At 42.6% G+C, this 18,182-nt stretch overlaps 1 pseudogene; it reads right to left on the minus strand.

Annotated features, from left to right (window-relative positions):
• Positions 1–15,483, minus strand: part of LOC120883979 (transcription factor GATA-6-like) — a 32,878-nt pseudogene extending 17,395 nt beyond the window's left edge.
• Between the last annotated feature and the right edge of the window lie 2,699 nt (positions 15,484–18,182).

Raw genomic sequence — 18,182 nt, forward strand, 5'->3', positions numbered from 1 at the left:
ACACTAAGATAGAAAGGACTTTCTGCAAATACATCTTCTAGACAGATCAATGTTTCTTTGCTTATGTTTATCACTTTCCTAGGTAACTTAAACACAGTCTTTTGCTGAAAAACAAATCTCTAAGGCCCTGCTAAGACTCCTTCCCTGCTGGGGAAAGAATGAGGGAGTAGAAAGGAGGGAAAATTCGGTGCTGCCACCATTGTGATATTTCCGGACTTTCTGATACTGAGAGATTTGTGTATGGATGACCAAAGATGCAAAGATGGGTCACTTCATTCTCCACTGAACATCTTGAACAGGCCAGGGCGACCTGATATCCTTCCTTTTGTGAAAGCAGTCCATTGCCTTTGGCCATGAAGGAAGTAGATCCTTCTCCTTTGTCCTGAGCTTTTCATTTCTGTTGTTTCTAAATGTGTGTCCAACATGGTGCTGGCTGCTGTCAGCATTGTTGATTGAGGGGTAATGTGGGTTCTTATGAAAAAAAATAATGAAAATACAAACAGGAATATAATTAATTTTAACTTGAGTGGGTAAAATTAAAATGGCCTGGCAGACAGAAGTGGTGAGAAAGGAAGAGGTGTGGGTTGAGCCTTGAAGAGTGAGTGTAATTGCACTAGAAGAAGGTGGAGGTGGGGCAAGCAAAACCTGGGGAAGCCATGGGAAAGTCAGGCAGTTGGACAGTATGTGACCATGGGAGGACTGTAATGGATGGGAGCAGAGGAGATGAGAGTGGAATGAAGTTGGGTAGATGGATTGGTGTCCGATTTCAGCTACCACTGTAAGTCAGATAGAAGGGCAGTGTAGAGGTATTAACCTTGTGCTGCTCAAACCTCATGCTCCACAAATTTGGGGCATCCTCCTGAAGAGTTAGTATTACAAAAATATTTGGGGCAAATTATTTTTTAAGTCATGCCCTAAAACAAACATGCATGTAGTCTATAGTTTGCATGATTTGAGTAATAAAATATGTATATCTGAAGAAATTTGGGCTGAAATTTGACACCTTCATACACCCAGATCCTTTTTTCCAGCCTGGTGTGTACTGGTGGAAGAGTTTGCCTATTCATTAGACAACAAGAAGTGAGGCCTCATTGCCCTAAGCTGTGGCCCTTTGAGTGGAGCATCTTTCTGGTGCTCTGAGTATCTTTAGGTATCACTCTGAAAGCTGATCTGACATCTGGTCTAATAGATCCAGATGGTTATGCATCACATTTATATTGGGCCATGCCAAGACATTATTGCTTTATCACTAGGCTTAATATCTTATGATAGGGCATTTGTGTAGTCCTTTGTAGGTTGATTTGCCATCATTCTCTTAATAGCCTTAGAAATAATATTATCACCTGTTTTTATAAATGCAATGACATGTGGCAGGCGTTGTAAATATGTTTGATGAGTTCTTTGAAGAAAGTGTCTCTGTTAGGACATGGGTCCTGGCTGGCAGGAGTTCCAACAGCCACAATCATGTGTGCAGCCCTTTGTCTTGGAAGAGTGCTTCATGTCACACGTGATCTGCCAGCCTCATGGGAGGGATGCTGACCTTCTTAATTCAATTCTCCAACTCCTGTCAATTGGTGCTTTGCTGGACAATATTTCATGACAGCTTTCAGCTCTGTATTTCTTATGAAGAATTTAACTGAAGCAAAACAGAATTTAGATGGGCAATTTAGCCTTGCAAATCTCTTTCTGTCTCTCAGTCTCTGTCTTTCTCTTTCAGGTTATTTACAATGCTGGCTCACTAATAAACACAATCATGATTTGAATGAACAGAATCACATGGTTTTATCTAACAGAGTGTTTTATATAATAAAATATTCCTTACAGTCTTGAAACTTCACGAAGCCCTGTCTATCTGACACCAACTTCCTGGAAGACTCATTAGTAATTAATGAAATCACTAAGAATGGTCCATGGTGACTGACACCCTCCTGGCAGCCGAATCTCCTCTTACACTTTGTTGAAATGCTATTGGCTCCGTAGGTTTGATTTGGGGGAATGGGTTGGGGAGATGGAGAGGGAGGGAGTTTGATTACATACAGTTTTACAACAACCCTCAGTGAGAAGGGAAAGCTGTGAGTATATTCCTCCAAGTTTCTTTACTTAGGAAACTGCTGGGAGAAGTTTTCTGAAAATTCTTTCATATATCCAATGCTAATAAGAAGATTTTTTAAAAAAAGAAATACTGCTAATGTCGTCGTTCTACTTAAATGATATTGGGTGGCTCAAGTCAATAAGCAAAGATGTAGTGTTGAAAATCACCCTCCTTTTTTTTTTTCCTCCCGTTTTCACACATTTCTTTCTTTCTTGGCATTGCCTAGATTTATTCTCCTCTTCTCCCTTTTAGGAACAGAATTTGGTATAAATAAATGATAACTGAGAAAATGGTATAAGCTGAAGAGTAAATGTCAGTTTCTCTAGTCTCCTACCGTAGGATAGGAGATAACTTGTTATAACAAGCAGTTACCCACAAGAAAGATGGTGGTTTTGATGGATGTTATTCAGTTTGAATTTAATAATAAAAAACACTTCTTTTTGTTTCTTTAATTATGTCACTAAAAAAGGAAGGAGAACCCCCCAAATCCTTTCAGACTACTAGTGCACTCAAACTGTTAACTCAAAATAGGCTACTTTGTCAGAGTACTGCCCACAAAATGGAATTCTGTACATTTCATAGCCAAATGAATTTAAATTGTATGGAGCTAATATTTAATACAAATGCAAGTACCAGTGGAATCTGCATACTTAATATTCATCCTCTAACTGTCAGAATTAAACAGTTGATCTATGGGACACAAAGGGATCATCCTTCTCTCAAAGAGAATATTTTATGACCAGGCAGTTAAAAAGGCACTGACATAAACAACTGTTTGCAACTCTCTCTCTCTTTCCTCTTTCTCTCTCTCTCTCTCTTTCTCTTTCCTCTCTCTCATCTTCAAAAAGAAAAAGGTACACATAAGGACATGCTGTTTCAGACAAAGCATTTTAGAAAATCATTTGATATGTTTTCCTTTTTCTTTAGGGACAACCAAACCTTTGATAGTTGCCCAAGGGAGTTTCTATAATTTATTTATTTCTTTATTTTGGCATGAGGGGAGGGCCAGTATGAACAAAACTCCTCTTGGAATTGGAAATAATACTACTTCCATTATAGAAGTGTAATTTATGATTTTTATGCCATGACTAAATGGACCAATTTTTCTGGGACTATGTCAATTTTCAATGTTTCATTTAAATTTAAATTGTTAAAATTCTATCATTGTACATTTGTAGGAAGTTTACCTAGATAAAGTAGTAAGGTAGAAAACAATTATTTTGATACATTCCTTGTCCTAGTTTTTGATTCCTAATATACTGTCACTCTCTGACAGGCCATGATTTAGAAAGACACTGTGGAAGTAACTGAATGTTGGAGGTGAGACCTCTCAAGAAAAGCACGTATCCCCATTCTTTCCTTTCCTTCAAATGCCTGAGGGAGAAGAAAGACATGGAGTGAAGAGCTGCCTCATTTTCCTGAGAGAAAACAGTGGTGCTGAGAGCCTGGTGTGACTTCTGTACCTGCAGCATTTCCTAGTGTTCAGTGTTGAATCTCTGGCTCCCAGACTCAAGGGTGGACCCCCTCCCCACTCCACCCAGTTGGGTGAGCATCATAGTGAGATCATGATTCCATGAAGCTCAGAGCTGTGCACACTTTATGTTTTGAATTACGTTTTATCAGTCAGCCTGCTTATTGAGAGCTAGGTGCTGTCTGTGGAGTTATAAAGATATACACGATACTATCTCTGTCCTTCCAGAGCTTGGAATGTACTTAGACAAGCCAGGCATGTACACATGAAATAGGGACTCGCTATACCAGGTGGTGGAGGACATGCTACTGAGGATGCAGAGGAGGGAAAGAATTACAGTTGTATGACAGGCTGGAACTGTAGCCTGTCAAAGAAGTAGGGTCCCAGTTCGAGAAGCTTGGAGGACTAATTTCTGATTGATCTGGAACTTGATTATCTATTTTTGTGGTGCCAGGGGATGAACTCTAGGGCCTCATACATTCTAGTCAAGGGCTTTGCCACTGAGCTACACCTTCAGCCCCAGAACTTGATTACCTAACAGCTTTATTTCAAAGACCCTTTCTAAATTATTTTTTTCCTCTTAAGTTCAGCTGCTAAATAATGTCCTTTCTATGTAGTGAACAAATATATTTAAAGGGGGGAGATCAAAACTTGGGCTTTATGATTCTCTGATGAATAAGGAAAAGCTGTTTCCACTGCTTGGTAAGTTGGTTCTCCACTCTCTTCTTGCTTTGACTGATAATGTGAGTTTAAGCAATTAACTGAAGCCAGATCAGAATAAGCAAAACCAAGAGTCCCAGCAGAATGATTAGATCAAGGATGCCTGTCCCTTGGACATTTCCATGAGGACAGTGAAAAACTCTAGACTATTATAGACTTCAAGAACAGCTCTTTGGAGATTCTTTGAATAGGGTGCAAAGGGAAATTGCCTACTTATGTTGGGGTGTTGAGTGGACTTGCAGGGAAAGAACTGACAGGTAAACTCTAGTTTAGGTACATAATATGTTCCCAAACGATCTAAAATGACCTTCACATGCCCTCCAGGATGTAAAAATATCACTATATTCCTTCAGCCCTCAATCTTGCTCTGCTTTCCAAAGCTTGTCTGACACCAGCAGAAACCCCATGGTTATAATTCTCTCTGCCCTCAGGAACATTTACCAGTAAGGGGGGAAATAAGGCCAGAAAATTGTTGCTATGAGCTCTGTTTTGTGGAAGTTAAAATGCTAGAGCGAGAATCTGATTGCTTCATAGCTCCACCTCTCTCCCTCCCTCTCTGTCTCTCTCCTCCTCTCTCTCTGCCCAATCCACCCCCCTTCTCAGTTCTCTCTCCCCCCCAACCCCTACCTTTTCCTACTCTCCTCCCATCCCTCCACTGGACTCCCAGTTCTGCCCCCACACCAGGCCAGAGAGAGCCTTACAGGTTGTCAATGAAACATGGAATTATTTCCTTTGATGGCTTAGATAATAGTAGCAACCAAAGCAATGAGTGAGGTTGGCTGAGACCAATGCAGTCCTGCCTGGGACTGGAGAGCCAATCACAAGAGCAGAGGGCGGGGCGTCGGTACCAGCAGATAATTGCTAAGTGCATCCCTAGCACAGTTGGTCTGAGCTGCTGAAAGGTCTGGCTGCAGAGACAGGAACGCTTAATCCTCAGCGTGCTCCATCCCTAGAGCATCCTTCCACCACTCTGCAGGGCAGCAAGCCTCTAGGCAGCAGCCCCTCTGCTCCGCGGAAAAGGTACCTCTGTCTGCGTGGGGTGGGGTGGGGGGGGAGCTCCTGCATGTCGGTTCTCAGTGGCTTGCAGTTTAGCAGAGGCGCAGGGATTGCAGAAAGAAAAGTTTAGGGGAGGAAATGTGACAAAGGTAGGAATCCACTGTCTTTTGTTGGGAGGAAAACAAGCTGACAATTTGGAAAACTTCTGTGCTGTCAAGAACTGGGCTTGTTTACTACTCTTAATTAGCTGCACTCAGATCTGTGGGAATCGGTCTGATCTTGGGCTAGGGAGCCTGCAGGATTCAGGTGTAGACTCTGGTTCGCTGGGTGAAGGAAGCTAGACCCCAGGATGTGCAGTTTTCTGACCCCCGCCCCCCACCACGGACGATTCTGTGACATATCATTGGAAGGATGGTTCTGATAAATGTGATTGGTTGGTTGGGTGTTCTGCCATAGGGTCTACCCCGTCTACATTACCTTGACCTGCCTTCCCCAAACTATTGTGACCTTCAAGTTCAGTCTTTTCTCAAACTTCTGTCTCCTTCTCACTTCTGCTCCTTGCCCACTCTGTCTCCATTCATTTTATTCCATGAGAAGATACATTTCCTGGGGTCTGGGGGCCTGTCTTGTTTGACCTGGTGAGCATCTGCGTGTCACACAACTTGGTGAGAAACCAACACAATCTTTGTCAGAGGAGGAGAATCGCTTCATTGATTAGCTCCGGGAAACTCTGACAGACTTTCCAGGTTTGGTGTGTCCCCCCAAAATGGGGATGGAGCTAAATTTTATCCCATGTGTGGCTTACACCCTTACCAGAGAAGTGTCCATCCTTGAGCATCCTGACAGCTCTGTGAGCTGAGGCTGGTGGGAGGGACAAGTGGTTCAGGGCTGCCTCTTTATGGGTGCGCAGGTTGTTTAGGTACGCAGGTGCAGAAAGATGGTGCTGAAGTCACCATCCATACTGATGCTAATTACTGCTCTTCAAGTAGAAAAACTCACCATGGCAGGTAGTGGTTCAGTCCAGCATCATCTCTGAGCATTCTACATTGTAGGACCATAAGGGCCTCCCTTGCTCTGAGACCTACTTTGGGTCCTTTGGAAAACTCTTTTTCTCCAGCTTCTGCCAGTGGGAGATGTTAGGAAAGCAAACCTTTAGGAAGTGGTGTCCCTGTGAGGGAGAAGGTGATGCACTTGGGTTTGAACTTCTTTCCTGCATTTGCTCACACAGCTCCTGTTTTTACAATGGTTTGAAAAAATAGCTGTCTGACTTTTTGTTGTGGGTCAGGATGCACTCAGCTTTCTCTTCTGCACATGCTGTCTGACAGTAAACAAAACCAACTTGCAGGCCTGCACAGTGTGATTCCTTTGTGTTCTGGGGACCTGGAGTGGAAACTAACATTTGGTCAAGGACTTCATCCTCTGTGGTCTTTCTAGGGCATGCGACCCCCAGGGAGCCCAGAAGAGGCAACACTAGCCCACGGTGGTCTTGATGGCAGACCCCTTGGTTTTCATGAAGACAGTAATAAATTAGAAAATGCTTTTGAGTTTGAGGGGTGTCTAGGACCAGGAAGCAGGAGCCAAACCAGTGATCCCTTCAAGTGATGGTGATCTGCTGGATTTCTACAGTGATAGAGAACATTAAAAGTAAGGCATTTAAAACAGCTCCTGAGCGGTGACTCATGCACTGAGGAAAAAGGCTGGGCTGGGGGGTGGGAGCAGAGGGAGCTTTGAAAAGTACAAGTGGGACACGCTGGCGCACTTGCTTTTTCTCCCTCTCCTCCTCCTCATTCCTTTTCCTTGTATTTCCCCATTTGGAACAGAGATCATTAAAATAACAACTTACGCTAAAGAAATACATACATATATATATATAGGAGCTGAAGAATAATTGACAAAACATAAAACACCATCATTGCCATTTCACCTTGGGTGGGTTGGGGTGTGAAAAACCAGGATCCTGTGTCTCTGCTGTGATCCAGTTTGGAGAATTTAATTGCTGGTGTCAGGCTGATTAACTCCTTGTGAAGCTGGGTGCCTGTCTGTGTATGAAGGGACCGACTGATGTTCAGGAAATTAAATTTATTACTTCTCATTTTATCAAACATGATAGCTTTAGCCAGGACCCTGTATATAAGCACCATTCAGAAATCTAGCATTTTTTTTCCTTTCCCCAACTAGCCCAACTGGGATTTCTCTCATTTGACCACTGTGGTGTAGGTAGAGAGGTTGCATCTCCTGCTTTTCCAAGCCCAGTGCAATTTACCTGGCAAGTAAATGTCTGATCCCTACTTTCCCGACCTTCTGTCTTCATCATCCTCTCTGTCATGTCTTTTTGTCCTACACACATTAATAAATAACCTCTTTGCCAACCTGATTTGCTCTTGTCATTTTGTGTGCAATTTTGCTGTTAAAGAAAACTGTCCCCTGAATAAGATGGAAAACATATTGTAATTTTTATCAGAAAAGTGCCTTTTTGTCTTCTCTTTTAAAATCTAATTTTGTGGTTTTGGGGAAATCAAATAAGCACATTGATTGGGTTAGGTGTTTTGGTAAATGCTGTCACAATGTTTCCTTTTTCTTTTGTGGACGTCTGACTCCCCCACTGATCCTCAGGGTGTGTCTGGAGGTTTGAAGCAGTCTGGAACATCCCTGAAAGTTGATGAGATTGGAGCACAATGTGCTCCTATTTATTCAAACTGGGGAAAAGGCTGTTTTGAAATCTAGGCTCTGCAATGTATTCAACACACTCTGTTATTGTCCCCCACATTCTTCACTTAGGAAAATTTTATGGGCAGAGTTTTAAGCAAATAGTTCATCTGACTCATGCTTCTGTATACTCACGTGCCCCTTCCTTCCTCTGCCCCTTCCTTTCACCTTGATGCAGGTATCTGAATAATCATATTCATTCTTACACCGCTTGTTCCTCCTTCCCTCTGGTTCTTCTTTCCTGTCATGTAAGGGCACCGTCAGGTTGAGATTTGCTTTTAGGTGCCCTGCTCACCTTACTTGGGAAAAGAGTTCAGCAGAATACTTTAGGAATTGTGGAATATTCATAGGATCCAGCCTAGTGGGAGCAATGAGGTAATCTTTTCACCAAGTTCTGTTCTACTGCAGATCTTGCAAGAGTACCTGGGGCCTTGCAGGTGACCTGTGTGAGGCAGACAGGGCAGATATATCAAAGCCTGGGGAATTCCTACCAGCACAAGGCTCTGCTGCTCCACCCTCCTGAGGCCCCACACCCACCCTCCCACAGCCCCACACCCAGCCCCGACTGACCTTGGAAACATTAGCAAGCAGCTCCACTGGTCTATCATTCTCCCAGGTTCTTTGTTCTCTGTTTTCTTGTCTATCAATAGTTGGAAAAGATTAAATCCACTCATTCATACTAAGGTGTGAACAGTGAACAGTATTGCCAATTAGAGAGGTATTTGAAATCTTTTAAATTTTTAAATTTTTTACAATTTTGGGATGCTGGAGATTAAAACAAGGGCCCACTCATGCTTAGCAAGTGTTCTACCACTGAGCTACACCCCCAGTCCAGTATTTGTATTTTTCATGGAAATCAAAGATGTGCGTAGTAGAAATTCAGACATCTGCTAGTGGGACTGGGAAGATGCTTTGAGTAGACAGCACACTGGGAGACCGTGGCTCTTTGCTTTTCAATTAAACGTAGTTACCCACATTGAGGACACACTGTGGCCACTCAGGGCTTTGTGGTAGTATTTGATGTCTCGTGCCTGGAGCCTGATCCCTGAGACTTGACCTTGGACACTGAATTTACTTACCCTTTTTGAACTTCAGTTTCCCTCTATGGATAAAGCCAGGGGCTTGGACTATGTTCTCATTGTACTCTGACCATCTCTCTCAATCTTGCTACAGAGCCCTATAGCTCTCTGTGGATGCCACAGCTTTAGAAAGATGTGCAGCTTGCAGAGCTACCTTCAGTGTGGGCCACAGTGACCGGCGATGCTTTCAGAGTTAGAATCCATGAAGGCAGCTCGGAAGGAATGGTGTATGTTATGCCAGAAGAAAAACAGGCTGAGGGGTGATGTCATAACTGATTTTGATTTAGGAGGGGATGTTAAATGGAGGATGGCGACCAGCTGTTCTCCATCTCCAGTAAGGATTGAACGAGAGAAAATAGACTGAAATTGCAGCAGGTATGAGGAAGAATTTTCCATCAGCAAGAGTTTTTAAAAAGGGAAGGTTGTGGAGCCTCTGTGATGATCTTTAGGAAGTGGATAAGCTGGAGGTTTTAGCTGGAGGAGGAGTTAAAGGGACATGATTAGGCTGCGGCTGCACAGTCTAGGGATCCATGCCCTCTCCCAAAGAGGTTTTCTCCAAAACCTTGCCCTTGCTCTGGGCCTATTGAAGTCACTGAAAATCAAAGCCCCCCTGGGTGAGTAAGAAGGGAATACAGCCAACCTGTGCTTCTCCCACTCCCGGGCATGGAAACCCCTCAGTCTTGCTGCCATTGTGATGAGCAGATCCTGTCTATTGCTTGGGGAGGTCCCATCAAATCTAATCATTAATTTCCAGATGTGGCAAGTAAGGCCCAGAGAAGTAAGAGGCTTTGAAATTGCCACACAGTGATCTGGTGGCCAAACCAGGACCAGAATCAAGGTTCTCCATCTCCTAAGTCGGTGTTATTTGCTTCATAGCATCACTGCTGCCACTGCCCAGTAACAATACAGCAATCCCTGCCTTGCAGCCACCAACACCAACACCACCTGTGTGGTCTCCCCTAGGAAACCACTGCATGCTGCATGAGGATGTCACAGTCTTCAAGGGGCAAACCTATTCCTCAGTTCCTCACAGGTTTATGAGTGCCTCAAAGTCAGTGGACATTATTGCCAGGAAAATAATGACATCGATGCAGATAAATGAACTGTAGAAATTCATCTCTACTCTAACAGGATGACCCATAAAAGTATTTCACCTCGATGTGGAAGGGTCAAACTGAACCCACAGAGCATGTCACAGGAGTTCTAGCCTGGACAGGGTGAACCTCAGTGCCTGCTCCTCCTTACTATTGCCTCAGTGTCCCTGGACTGCAGAATTGCTGCTTCTTGAGAGGAACTGCATTTCACATCCCTTCATGCCCACCTTCATAAGTAATCACTGAGGATCTCCAGTGGATATCATTTCTTCATTCAGTTATTACAATTTCATTCTTAGCCCCTTTGAGTGCTTTTTACCTTATTTCCAATGGATCTAAAAAACTGCCTTGTTCCAGTGTCGTATGAAAGAAGGAAATTGCCTTACTACACACAATGCAGCCAATGTGAGCTTGAACCAATTTGCAGAGGAAGTTAAGAAGTGTGGAGTTACCCTAAGAGTAAGCACTGAGGACACTCTTCTTGTGGAGAAAAGAGGCACCAATATGCTTGATTGCACTGTTGAGGATGTTGTACCATCCTCCAGCCAGATCACTGTTGACCCATTAAGTTTGAACAATTAACTTCCATGAACCACATGGCTGTTTCATTACTGCTTGTTGCATTTGAACCTTGGGAAAGCTCCAGTGCTGGGTGCTTTAGCATTAATTGATGGTGGAGTGAAGTATGAAGATGCAGCACCATCCCTAAGACAAAGGCAGTGTGGGACTCTGAATAGCAAACAACTCTCATATTTGGAGAAGCATGAACTAAAAATGCAGCCATGCTTCAAGGGCTCCAGTGAGCATAGGAACGACTGCTGCATTCAGTAAGTCATGGTGCTTTGGGAGTGTAACTTGGGATGGGACCTAACTGTTTTTAAATATTATCCAAAGTGTTGCTGTCCTGGATGTATCTATCTGACGGAGTTTGCAAAGGAGTATTGGAAAGCAGTTTCACCAGGCTAAAGATGGACAGAATTTCTCCCTGTATGTATTGGTGATGATCAACCTACTTAGATATGGGGCAAATAATTCTTACTGTTTGGCAATTAAATGTGTTATGCCTTGGGTATAAGTTTTCCCATAGCTCATGGGAGACAATGCAGTAATGCTCACAGTGAAGTAATTAGATTATGAGAGCTGTGTCCTAACAGGGCACTAATCCGGATGGCTTAATCATTTGAGATGACTAAGGTACTATGTGGTAACTGCTAGCAGGTGATGTGACTCAGGAAGACAGAGGTCACTGGGGGCATGTCCTTAGTGGCTATATTTACTCCCTATGAGTTTGTGTTCTCTCTCTCTCTCTCTCTCTCTCTCTCTCTCTCTCTCTCTCTCTCTCTCTCTCTCTCTCTCTCTCTGCTTTCCTGCTGTCATGTACTAGAGAGCTTTCCTTTGATGTATCCTTCTGCCATGATCTTCTGCCTCTGCTCAGGCCCAGAGCAATGGCACCAACTGACCATGGACTGAATCTTCTGTAACTATGAAAATGACTTTTTCTGCTCTAAATTGTTTTTGTCAGGTATTTGGGTCACAGTAATAAAAAAGTGACTGCCAAGAAACTTACTCTTCATTTTTTTCCAGACAGAAAAAAATAATACTCATTTTATTTTAAAAACTCTCGTGAAATTGTTTTCCATATGACATCCCATTTAAAAATTTAATGTAAACCAACCTGTGGGTTACTCAAGATATACAGAATTGCACAATATGTTTACAGATTCTAGAAGATTTACAAGTATTATTCATTAGGTAGTAACGGTTTGCTGCAATTTTTCCAGAACATATTCCATAGTAAAAGAAAGGGCATATATTGGTGTTCTTCTATAAAAATTCCTAACAAATGGAAAATGGCAATTTTCCAGAGAGAAGATTTGTTCTTGAAATAGTTTTCTTAAACAATTGGGAATATAGAAAAGGTTGTAGATATAAAAGAATTATAACAATGTGTAAGTTAGCATTTTTCTTTTACATTATTGTAAGAACCATTAAGGTAAAAGGTTTATATTCATTATAAAACCACTCTTAAATCTTATGCAAATAATATAACATATGAAAATTATTTCTGCAATGAAAATTACCCTTTAAAAATATGTTGTATACATGGAAGAAAAATATCTTGTTTGCTACCTGTGTTCAAATTCCAACTGATCAGTCAGGCAAGATGAACTTTGAGAAACACCAATCACAGTGTATGTTAGAGTATCTATGAAGTTTTGGAAACTGAGAAATATTTTTACAAAAGATCCAGGAACTCACTCATTTTCTAAGATGTGTCCCAAGTGGCCTTCAATGATCTTCTCCCTGAATGCTTGTTAATCTGCTTATGGAACAGATATGCAGAAATTCTGGAATAACCAGAATCAATCATAAGAAACACAAGACTTGAGAATATAGGATCTCTCTCCATCTTCCTTAGCAGGCAAGGCCCTGGTCCCAATCCCATTTTCTGCAAGGAGTGCAGGAGTCAACCCAGAGGCAGACTGACTGGAGGTGGCCCTGGGTGGATGGAGCTTGCCACGTTCCTGCTGCACTGACCCTTCTCCAGAGGAGCCTCATCTTCTTTTACTCTTCAGCAAGCCTCCTGGGGAAATACATCTCTTTCAGACTCAAAGGCACAGAAATCACACGTTGGAGCAATGTTCTGTTGGCATTGACCACTGTCAGGGCTACTAGACAAAATCAGACATAAGAGGTGCAAGGCCTTCTTCAGTGGTGTTCTCCCTGCCTCCTGGCAGCAGGGACTCAGGCCAGGGCCAGAGCATACCTGAAATCCTGTTGCTCTGAGGATGCGACACCAGCAAGCAAGGCCAGATTGATGTCTATGTAGAGCCCGCCCATCTTGACTGGAATCCCTGAGCTTGCTGTTCTGGGTTCTGGGTTGGTGCCCCTCCTGCACCAGCCATTACTGGGGCACCTGCACTTGAGGCTGTTGGATGCGTTGGAGAAGAAATATTTTTGCTGCAATCCTCTTAGAAGAGGTGGCAGTTGGAGTCACAGAAATGCATTTATTGTTATGAGCAGAGCAAGTCTTTGACTTATTTACTTATTTACTTTGTTTCCTGGTTTAAACTTCTTTTTTTCATATCAAGTGGTCAAAACACCCCATGAGTTTCAAGTAGAGTCCAAAAGCATTGCATACAGTTTCACCCTGAAGGTTTCTGCACCATAAGGTGGTTGTGGTGTGCCAGTTGGCACAGACAGTCTAAGCCTTCATGGTGAAGGCACATGCTTCTGGCTGATGAGGGGTCAGCTGAGGCCATTAATCTTGTTGTAAAGACTTTTAGTATGGGATTAGCTACCACAAACTTTGTGCGGGCAATGGCCAGTGTCCTCCAGATGTCCACAGAAGCTACAATTCACACACTAGGGGCTCTCTGCCAGGTTCTCCAGCAGGTCTGCACTGGGTTACTCAGGAACTGGAATAGGGCTCCAGGAGCTAGGCAGGTATCAGTGGTGCACTCATGTAGAGTGAGTATGGACTCAGTATTGGTGGTGGTAATAGGTGGTGGTAATAGTGGTATGTCTGGTTCAGGAGCTATGCCATAGACACTGAGCTGTACTTGTGCTCCTAGCTGCTCATGGGCGCCAGGGTGCACCTGCCACTGCCTCTCGTGCTGCCAGAGCCCCTGTTTACCACCACGGTTTAGCCTCCAGGATTGTGCCATTGGCCATGGAAGGGCTTGGCCAGTAGGGGAAGAACCAAGGTGTGCACCTCAGCCTAGCCAGGGAAGTCAGGCTCTTTGGCCCAACCACTGGCTACATTGATTCTTCTGCCTTATGGGGGACTGTGGGATGAGACTTGGGGCCAATCAGGGTCCCCATTGAAGATAGGCCAGAAAGACAGCAGTGGGTGCTAGGTACATAGACCAGTTACTGGCCGTCTCTGCAGCTGCAGCTACTGTAGCTGTAAATGTAGGAAGAAGCCAGGTGCACCATTGAAAGTGGCATGTCCCTAACTGGAGAGGGCAACAAGGATCAGGAAAATGTCCTCAGGCTGTTAGGGTACAAACTAGCTCAGCTTGGCATCCCAACTAGACTGTCACAGCTTGCTGGTGGTCTTGTTCTGGTTGAGCTCAGTGAAGAGCAATAGGTTTTCTCAGCTGGACAAGGCACTCCCAGGGAAAAAGACGCTAGCACCAAAGGTCCATGGGGAGCCCAGAAGAAATGCAAGGCTTATGGGTTGAGAAGCAAGGAATAGGCCAGGAATCCTGTTACTGCTTTTGTGAGGAGCTACGGTGTCCTGGTCCACTCTGGAAACAAGAGGAACAGGAGGAGGAAGGGATGGGGGAAAACAATGTGGAGAGATCTCACCATGGAAAAACCCTGAAGTCAACTGCGCCTGCAGCCTTGGCTCTACAATAATTTTGCAATCAGCCACCTTAAGCCATGGCCATCCATGCTCTGGAGCTGCTCCAGAATAATTTCTATCTCCTTGGGCATGCACTGAGCAGGGAGAAGGACAGCAGTGAGGGTTGCTTTTGGGCATTGAGAGAGACCCAGGGCTCCTGAAGGAGTATGCAAATTCCCTAAATGATGCTTACCATCTCTACAAATTGATTTTGCTTGAAATTCTACAATATTTACTTATGTTTTAAAATCTATTTTCATGCTTAAATCCTATCCATATATAAGAAATTTAGAAAGCTCCTGTGCCAGCACAGTACTTTTATTTTGGAATATAATGCAAAACCAAAGAACAGGTAGTAACATTCCAGATCTTGTGTAATGTACTTCTTCATTCAGGATGTACAGTACAGCCTGTGTTGTTCTCTGCCTGCTTACTTTTTGCTCACATCTCCCACATTTATACCAGTATGTGCTCAGCTTTGCTCATCCATTGGTTTTCTAGTTTTGTTGAATTTTATGGAATTTTTGTACAGGTCTCATGGTGACTTTGTCTCTCTATAAGTATTATTCTGTGCTATTATGAGAAAACTCTACTTGGAGCTTTTCTCTTTTTTTCCAGTAATGTATTCATTCAGGTTCCAGTCTCTTCCCTGAATGCTAGTTGGTCTGAAGAGTTTACGTCAGCACACCTCCAGTGCCCAGTACTTGCTGTTTCATACTAGAAAACTTTATCCTAGTGATGTCCCCTGGGTTCCACTCATGTGGTGGTGAGCCAGTTCTCAGTCCCCTACATTACCTGCACACCCTTGTTTCCTGGTCTTGGGTTCAGTCCAATCTCTCCCACTCCAGCCCCACTGAGATCTTGGCCAGATGTGTCTATCTGAGCAGGTCCTGCAAGAGATCAAATTTGAGGGGGAGCAATAGAGCCAGGTGGGTTTCTATGACCATTTGTGCCCTCTGTAAACCTCCCTCCATGTTTACTTTTCTTCTGATCATTTAAGCACACTTTATGTTGTGTAGTATGTGTTTATTGGGCCTGTGTTTTGGGCCAAACTTGAATTTGCCAAGAACTGGCTTCCTCGGCTGCCAGCCCCCTTGCCAAGGCTGCAAAATGGTTCCTTCCTTTGCCCTCTGCTCGAAGCCTTGAGAGATGTCAGCTTCTTTCCCTGCACAGGGAGATCATGCAGCACATCTTTCAGGTTTGTTGGGCAATGTCCTTGGTCTCTAAATGCTCTGTACCCAGACAAGCCTTCAGCTTCCCCCAAAATGCATGCTCCTTTAATTCCCTTATCCCTCCACTATGCTCATGGAGGGACCTCTCTGGCTGGTGCTTTTGGCCTGGCCGTGGCAGTGTCTGTGCTGCTTTCTTGGTTTCACGCCAAGAAAAATGATTTTTTCTTAATTATGTTCTTTACGCCTATTCACAGATTTCCTGGGCCATAGCAGTGACATCAGACATTTTACAGTGAAGACTGTACGAGTATTATGATGTCAATCATGTAGAGGTAAATTATTTAATGGGAGCAGAAAATTGTCAGGTAAGTTAGAATTTCTTGAATAAAACAAATGGTAAAAAGAATTCTAACACAATACTCATAAACTTGTCTAGATACCTTAAATCATAATTTTTGAAATAATAAAGTGCAATAAATTAAATGATTGAGAGAATAGTCAGCCATTACTAAGACCCAAATCCATTCACTGGAATATTAGTGAGAAGAAATATCTCAAATCATCATAGATTAAAAACAAACAAACACCTTGGGATGAAAGATAAAAGGGTTGGAGAATAAATCTCCTTCACCAAACATGCAAATAATAGGATTTCACAAAGGGGAAAAAAAGAAAGAAAAGCAGAAATAAGTGATCAAAAAGAAAAATTCCCTGAGGGTTGGAGGTAAGGGATATATCCAGAAATTAAAATGATACAAGTTCCAGACAGAGTTGATGAAAAAAGATGCACACTTAGATTCATCCTGACAAAATTCTAGAGCTCTAATGCTAAAGGGACAATCTTATAAACATTCAAATAAAAAGAAAAAGAGACCATCACAGCAGAATACCTGAGACTGGATGGCTGAAGTGGTGGAAATTTATTTTTTCATAGTTCTGGTGACTGAAGTCCAGACGAGGTACAAGCAGGGTTGATTTCTGGTGAGACTCCCATGTTTTGTAACAGCTACTTCTCTGCTGAGTTGTCTCCTCTCTTTTCCTCTGGGTGATGAGCTGAGAGGAAGATCTCTTGTGTCTCTTCCTTTTCTTATAGGAACACTAGTCCTTTTGGATTATGGCTAAGCCTCATGACCTCACTTCCAAGTAAGTACCCCTTTAATGACACTATCTTCAAGTGCAATCACTTTGGGATTAGGACATAAATATGTAAATTTTGGGTGGGGCACAATGTAGTCCATAACATTACCTAAAATGGAAAAGGAACCAAATCCCAATTAGAATAAATAATATTTCTTGTATGTACAATATGCCAAAATGCACTCTACTATCATGAAAAATAATCAGACTGTCATCGCTCTTATTATCTGTAAGAACAGAGGTTAGGTGATGGTAGGAAAACATTTGAAAATTTTTAAAAGAGCTAGAATGGAAATACTCAATGCTTAGTCAAATTATTATTTGTTTGTCAGGACAAAAGAAATACAGTTGCAAAGACATTAAGATTCAGAGTAGATCACTTATTCCATCAGAAGAAAATACTCAATGACCAATTCCAATGAACAGATCCATTAGAATAGAGACCTCAAAGTAGGAGAAATGGGAGAAGAGAGGAACATGTGGTGAGCAATAGACCATGGTGTACACACATATATCTAAATGAACAATGAAAGATTCTCTGGTAATACGAAATAGAGTACTAATGTGGTTTATTAAAACAGAAGGAGCATCTGCAATGAAAATTATAATAACTTGCATCTGAACTGAGTTAATTAGCTCTGTGAAATCAGAGGTGGGAGAGGGAATGAAAAAGGAATTTTTCAAAGGCACAATCTGAGTGAGGGTTGAACAATGAAAAGAATAAAAGGAGAAAGGGAAGATGGAAGTATTCTAAGGACTCATCTCAAAAAAGGGCAAGGAGGTGGAGCTTCATTGATATATGGCTTAGGAAAGACTTGAAATCTTATTAGTAAATTAGGGAAGTCTGATTATGAGTCTTTGGAAGTGAAAGGTTTTCAGTCAGAATATGGAAAATGTACTGGAATATCCAAATTAAGAAGTTGAGAAATGGAATCAATCCCAACTTTAGCAAACTGGTGGAAAAGCCAGGCAATGTGGAGCATTTCTGTAATCCCAGTAGCTCATGAGGCTGAAGCAGGGGGATTGTGATTTCAAAACCAGCCTCAGCAAAAGTGAGAGGCTAAGACACAGTGAGACCCTGTCTCTAAATAAAATACAAAATAGGGCTGGGGATGTGGCTCAGTGGTCAAGTTGGCCTAAGTTCAGTCCCCAGTACCCTCCTCCCCCCAAATATTAGGAAGTCACCAGAAGCATTAAGTAATAGATATAAAGATGGGAGAAATAAAATTAATATACATATTTGGGAATGGATTAAATTTTTCCATTGGAAGTGACTGAAAGGATGAAATATTGGTTTAATGCACACCATTTATTTTTTTAAGGTGCATTTCAAATGTGTTTAAAATTTAAGGAATAAAGGATAA

The sequence above is a fragment of the Ictidomys tridecemlineatus genome, unplaced genomic scaffold (genome assembly GCF_052094955.1).
Source record: "Ictidomys tridecemlineatus isolate mIctTri1 unplaced genomic scaffold, mIctTri1.hap1 Scaffold_183, whole genome shotgun sequence".
Lineage (NCBI taxonomy): Eukaryota > Metazoa > Chordata > Mammalia > Rodentia > Sciuridae > Ictidomys > Ictidomys tridecemlineatus.